This window comes from Athene cunicularia (genome assembly GCF_003259725.1).
Source record: "Athene cunicularia isolate RWA chromosome 2 unlocalized genomic scaffold, athCun1 chr2_part1, whole genome shotgun sequence".
Lineage (NCBI taxonomy): Eukaryota > Metazoa > Chordata > Aves > Strigiformes > Strigidae > Athene > Athene cunicularia.
In genome coordinates, this window is record NW_020799095.1 from 90,390,433 (window position 1) to 90,397,554 (window position 7,122).

Below are 7,122 nucleotides of genomic sequence, written 5' to 3' on the forward strand. Positions count from 1 at the left end.
TTTTTTTTTTTTTTTTTTTTTTTTTTTTTTTTTTTTTTTTTTTTTTTTTTTTTTTTTTTTTTTTTCTGGAGCTTTTCTTCCAGAATCTCTGACAGAGAAGCTAGTGCTGTCACTGCCATTACCAGGGTACTAATCAGCAAAGTTTACAATCATAATTTAGCTCCACGAAGAACAACAGTAGGGGAAATCAGTTTAAATAATTATATGCTGTGTATAGCACAGAAATGAGATTTTCACTTAATTAAACAAGAAGTAAGAGTGGGTGGGGGGAAAGCCAACCTTAAAGACCATCTGTTTTCAGAAGCGAATCCCACAATTTCTTTTTTCTTCGTTATCATTGTATTGTATTGATTTGTTATTTTAGTTAGGCCATAGTATTTAAAATGAGTTGTGTTCCTTATTTATTTAGTCAGCGGGCTTTGATCAGCTCCTTTAAGCAACATGATAACTTTTTTTTGGCATGACACGCTCCTGTAAAGCCCTTTTATAACTGTTACAGGGACTTTCTACTACCTCTACCAATCTACTGTTTCTTCTTCTTAACAGGTTTTTATGGTGTTGCAAGTCTAATGTAACTTAGACAATAAAGGGTTTGATTATCTACACTGCAGATTCTTAGTGTATCTGCCATCTCTCTCTCTGTCTCTCTCTCTCTCCCCCCCTCTCCCTCTCTCCTCCTCTCTGGTTTTTGTGTGGTTTATTATACCTGAGGTGTAGAAGATCTTTTTTAATTGTAGCTAAAGTGAAAGAAACACCTTCCTTGCCAGAGTGTTTTTGTATCCTGAATGTTGTGCACTGTCCAAAAGTTGAACTTGGAGAAACTTTTTCCATGGAACTAATCAGCTGCTACATTGCCATCATGCTGTTATCATTTGTGAAATTACTTCTGTCAGAAATGCCATGAACAAATCAGTAATACTGCAAAAAGGAAAGCAAATTAGAATGCCAAAATAGTTTTCAGTTTTGTATTTCAAAACCACTTTAAGTCCTTGGTGAAAAGCCTGAGTGTAAATTGCTGTCCCCATCCTATGGAAGACTCTGCTTATATGAAAACAACTAGTTAAAAAAATTATCCTTTGGAAAATAGCATTTTCTCGTTTGTGCACAGAAGTGTTCTGCTGTTAACTGACTATGAGTTAAAAATCTGTCACTGGAGGGACTTCCAGGCATTGACACCATGTACATTTCATGGTAATCCCTGTAAATGTGTGGCCACCTTCTACTGCTTTGGGGTGCTGCATGTTGTGGAGCACATGCCTATGTTTGTCACGCTCGATGTGTGTCAGAGCGTGTGTGACATTTCGAGCTGTTTTACAAAATTGCATCATTCTGGTGGGGATGCATTCCCCATTTGCTTGCTTTCATGCTCACAGGGTTCATGACCAGGCCTATGTTTGGTTTTGTTGTTCTTCCTTGCTGTATTCCATGCTGGGCTACTTAAGGCATATCTCAGCAGCTCCAACGGAGTGCTAGAATCACTGACTCATTGGGGGATTTCTCCTTGAAAAACCAGTGTGTCGCTAGAAGACCTGGAACAAAGCAAGAGGTAACTTCTTTATTAGGTTCTTGGTACATAAAATGCATTGTGTTAAAAGTTGGGAAGGTGCACTTTATGTCAAGTCAAATTTCCCAGTCCCTGTGCAAGCCAGTATTTTTAAGCCAGCAGTTCTGTGCAAAGCACTGAATGGCAGAGTCCTCTTCTGCCATGCTCTCTCCTTTCTCTTTTGTTGTGTTTGACAGCCCCATACTTCAGGGCAATCCAGTATTCAGAGGCAAAGCTCACGTGGATTCACAGGGAACTTGTAGGTGAGGAGTGCCTTCTTGATTCCAATATTTAGAGAGTAATTCAAATGAAATGGAATATATCAGTATATATAAAAATTCATTCCACTTTAGTTTTTCATTATAAATTACAAAACTATTGTTTCTGGAGCAGCTGGGGGTGTAAAAAAGTTGGCAGATTAGTGAAAGCATAGACATATTCCCCTATTAACTGCTTTCTGTGGGGCTGAACGTATTGCTGGCACTCTTGAGAGGGACTATAACCATGTGTTGACATCCTTAGCTGTCTCAAGGTAGACAGTAGCAGTGGCAAATCTCATTATGCCTATATTTTTTTCCTTCAGGTTCATTAGTGCTGCTTCTGGGAGAAAGAAAAAAAAAAACAAACAACAAAACCTAAACCCCAGAAAAAACTGTTTTCTTCAAGGCTGGTGGACAAAGGACAAACCATAGATGAAAAAAAAAAAAAAGATCCATGTGTTGGGTATAAGCAAGTATTTCCAAACTGATTGCCAGTTACTGTTCCAAGTGAGGGACACTTTCGCTATTGAGAGCGAAAAGGGTGTTCTGTTGGGAGTAGGAAGTAGGCACAGAACGGGGGATCAGTTTGTTGTGGCTTGGGTAAAGGGATCAAGATCATTAATGTGACTCAGCTCTGTGGGTTTGAATACTGAAGGGGATGTTGCCCATAGGGCCATAAGAAAAAGAGGTAGAGAACGCATGTGAAAGATCAATAAGGGGCTGAGTTTTGACTCTCTGAAATTCAAGTAAGTAGACAGAAGGCAATGTCTGAGAAAGGCCAAAGCTGAAGACAGGGCTAAGGAGAAGGCAGGAGTGGAGCAAGAGTTTTCAAGGAGAATCACCAAAGAGTGGAAATGTTGCCAAAAAGGACAGAGTCGAAAGATCAAAAGGATGTGGAGATAGAGCAGAAACTCTGGAACCTAACCAGAAGAGGTTTGTGCCCATTGCAAAGGGCTTCCATTTGTATGAGAGGGAGGAGGGAAATGCAGGTAGCTGTTGGGAGATGGATTAAAAACTTGAGAAAATAAGCACATTAACTTAACTGCAGTGAATCATCTCATTCTGCAAAAATGTTTTATTGTGGTATGAGCCTGAATGATGTTCTGACAGAAAATAGGGGAAGGCATTTTTGGATCTTTACTGTCTCAACTGATGGGTGAACCAGAATTAGGACTATAATTATGAGTGGCTGAGGCTGGACTGAAGGGTCTCATCAATACCCAAGGGGTTTTGAAAAGCATGTTGCTCTTTTTAAGAAACAAGCAGACTCTGATTAGCCCTAAGCAGGAGGGAAAAAAAAAAAAACCAAAACAAAAAACCAAGGCAGGCAAGAAGGCAGTGTTTTAAGCAGATGAACTGGAGCAATCCTTCGAGGGTGCTAGAGGGTATATTCAGATAGCATTCTCTAATATAGAATATTTTAAGATGCCTTGTGGTATGTTGGATAAGAGAGCTGGGGATGCTCAAAGCTGTTAAGAAAAAGTGGTCGATAGTAATATGGCTTCAGACACTTGGTGTTCTCCTTTGTTAAATCCTTTGTATCTCAAATTTTAAGTTATGGCTCATACAAGATTGGTACAGATGGCTTGATTTGTTTGTTCCTGTGTCAGTGTTACCTACAAAGGTGAGTTACTTGTCAAGAGTTTAGAAAATGTAAAGTACCCATGTTCCCTTTCTGCAAGTGAAAATCTCTTGTGTGTCATAATTTCATCATGATCAACCCAATTACCACAGGAATCTTAGAAGATTTTTTTTAAGCAGAGAAAAATGTTTTATTTATCTTCTAAATATTCTTTGTTCTGGTATGACATAAAATAAAAGGGACACTGGCCCTCCAGTTCATCTTACTCCCAGAATTCAACATACTTTTCTGGGACAGGATAGTGTTGTGCCTTGTCTGGGACAATTAATGAGCCACTAGTGGTTTCTGAGACCTACAGCTTGCCACAGAGTGCTGGAGTGGTGCTCCAATAAACACACTTCTGCTAGGGATCTCCTTTGGCTAAGGCACGTCATGAACCAAACCGTTTCTTGCTTTTACCAGAAGTTTTCACAAGAGTCATACTGATACTGTGTGGACACTGGGTCTGTTCTTCCAGATGGGAGACAGTGGTGGGAGGTCACTGTGGTCAGCTCACCCACAGAGGACTTAAATGGTAACCAGTTTGCTGGCCACTGCTTTCCCAACCTTTTCTTCTTCATGTGTTCATCTCCTTCCTCAGCACAGATGCAGGTGATTGTTTGCACTATGGAGGAAGTGACATCTCCAGAGCAGTGGTGAGAACAGGCAGCTAAAAAGTGTTTCTCTCAGCAAGAAGTCCACTCCAGGGGCTTGACAAGAGTTCTATCACCTCTGCTAGAGTTTCTTCCCTGACTGTCCTGTCAAATGGCAAATGCTTCTAATAATGAGCAAAAGCCTGCCGTGAACATGGGAATAATGATTGTTTTTTCACAAGTTTGGGTTGCTTTTTTTTTTTTTTAAATATTGACAAGAGCAGAGAGCATCTCTGGACTTCACTGTTAGAGAGACAGTATGGAGGAAGCTTAGTGCAGGATGCAATATTAAACGCATTTTGTATCTGTAGGAATGGCAGTCTACAGGCATGCTCTAGGGTCTCTCTGCAGTGGCGGATTTGTGGAAATTTTCTAACTAGAAGGTGAAATGATGTGGTAATTTGCTCAGGTGATCAGTCTCTGGTTGCTCACTGTCCCTGCTTTGAGAGGGCAAGGCTGCCTGCTACTGCTGGCCCTGGACTGGTGCTGGGGTGCTGAGGGGGGACATGCACTTGCTGCTTCCCCAGCAGTGACATGCATGCATGGCTCTTCCTTGGGCTCCCTTCCCCGGTGCACTTGCTTCCGCAGCTCAGAGCCAGCAAGCTGGGGGAGACCCTGTTTGCTCACATCCCATCATCTACCAGGACAGAGCCATGAAGGGAATCAGGACTGGTCTGAGACCTGCCATCAAGGAGGATGTCCCTCCTTCAGCATAGCTGTATTTTTGGTTTTGCACCAACCATACAATGGGAACAGCCCGGGAGCCAGCGGCCCCAAACTTTTTTAGCTGGGGAGATGTTTCAGCTCTCCCTGGAGGACCCTGCACATAAGTGACTGAGACTCTGGGTGGTGACTTCTGGAGAGGCTCACTGCAACTCTGTGTTCACCCTTTGCAAGTAAGGGCTCCCTAGCATTTGACTAGGAGTCATCTATGGGCAGAAGTGACCTGCAAGAAGCCCGTGTGAACTTCCTGAGCTAGGTTGAATGCAGCACAAGGGTTCAATCCAAGAAGACCCAAGCAAAACTCCAGTGAATTCATTTGTTATTGCTGAAGATAATCTGATGGGTGATATTACAGATCTGGTTCTTTGCTCAGTGCTGTTTGACAGACCAATTTGCCAGTTACAGTGTTGAGGGTAGGGGGAAGGACAGTTAGTGAGCAAATCAAAAATGACATAGGCTTTTTACTTGCTGCTGGAGAGGCTGATGATTTACTTTGCAGCACACTGTTTATGGGCTACTCCATTTCCTACACTGCCCCTGGAAGTTTTAGTGCTTTCAGGGTTAGAAACATGAAGGAATTCCCTGAAAAGTTACTTAAGTTGTTTTTATGTTGTCTTCACTGACAGCACACAATGTGGGAAATGACATGACAAGGTGAAGCAAGTTAGAAGGGGAATAGTCTAAGCATCAGCAGTGTTGCTGTCGTAAACTGCTACTTTTTCCGAGCATGATATTAAATTATTTGGTAACCAAGTTCATTCTCCTTTGTGTTGGTGCTGTTAAATAAACAGTGACTTTAAAATGAGGCACAGCAGGAGGCACCATTAAACTCTCCTGAATTTTGCTTCTCAAGTTGTATCTTCTGAGTATTTTGCAGAAAATGAGTCTTTGAGAGTTTTTAGAAAAAGAAAAACAAGCTCCTAAGTTTAGAGGAAGTATTTTGACTGTAGCCAGAATTACAGTCTTTGAGGAATTTGAACTTGCAAGAAACAGGTGAGTGCTGAGGTGGTAAGAAGCATCAAGGCTGTAAACCTAGCTAGATGTTGACTTGGCCATGTTATTACTGAGACTGGTTTGGTAAATGTGACCACAGGGAGTACAGGTGCCTTGTAGGGCCTCCTGATCATTTTTCTTGCTACTCTCAGCAGAATAATTTTCTTTGTAAGATTACAGTTTCCTTTATTATATGAAGGGTCTTTTAGGTAGGTGTCTGTCTTTACTGGGCAGAGTATGGTAAGAGACATTTCCTGATGTGAAAGTCACATGTGGATTGTGATGCAGAAGTGACTCTGAGCTGGGCTTGAGGGTGAATTCATCCTCTGCCCACCTTACTTACCTGCTTGAATGCCTTTAAGCTGCCTGTGAGGCAAACTAGTTGCTGCTTTAAGAAGCGAGGTGCAGTGTACAGGGGGGACACAGAGTGCTCTAATGGCATTACCTGCCATGGAGATGGGCCCTGACAGTCTCAGTTTCAGTCAGTCTGCTCTGAATGTCTGCTCTTACTGCAACCAAGATATGAAACAAATAATGCTGGGTGGTGGACATTGCTTGCCACAAGGGCAGGTGGGATGTGTAGGCAGTCTGGCTTCAGGTTGAGCCCAGGCTGACTTTCACATCTCGGGTAAATGTCTAGGTGTGTAGGAAGGCTATGGAGGAGCTTCATCCACACAGCTCCTTGTTTGTAGTGTGATGTGCTGAGCCACAGACAGCAGGGAGTGCGCAAAGGACGTGGTGGCAATGTCTCCACTGGGCCAGTGCAAAGGAAGAGTAGCTGCTCACTGCCCTAGAGCCATTGTTAAATAAAGCTGTTGTGCCCTTTTTATGCTTCCAAAAGATGCTCTAACAGGAGGAGCTGAGGGTCTGCAGAGGCACAGCTTGACAGTCTTAACCTGCCCAGGTAATGATGTTGAAAGTTTGATACTTTGCTCTTTCTATAGAGCCTTAATTGTTGTTTTTAATTATTCTGTCTATCCATGAGTCCATGTCACTTTTGTACCATTGTAAGGATGCAGGCTGTTTCTGAGACCTAGAGCCTCTGGAATTCTTCCCATCCTTCTCGAACATGCAAAACCAGCAAAATCTCTTCTCCTCACCTTGCATGTATTTGAAGCAACTGCATTAACATCAGTGGGATTTTTGCATCATTGCATGGCTGACTGAGAATAAATTTGCCCTCCAGTCAATGATGCATGGAAATTCGATATATGTCTATTTGCATAGCTACTCTGTGAAGGGAAGGGGTTAGAAAAGGGATTGCAGGATGATTGCAAAACAGTCCTGCTCCCTACATACATCTGGGGAAACTGCGACACCAGTCCTAAA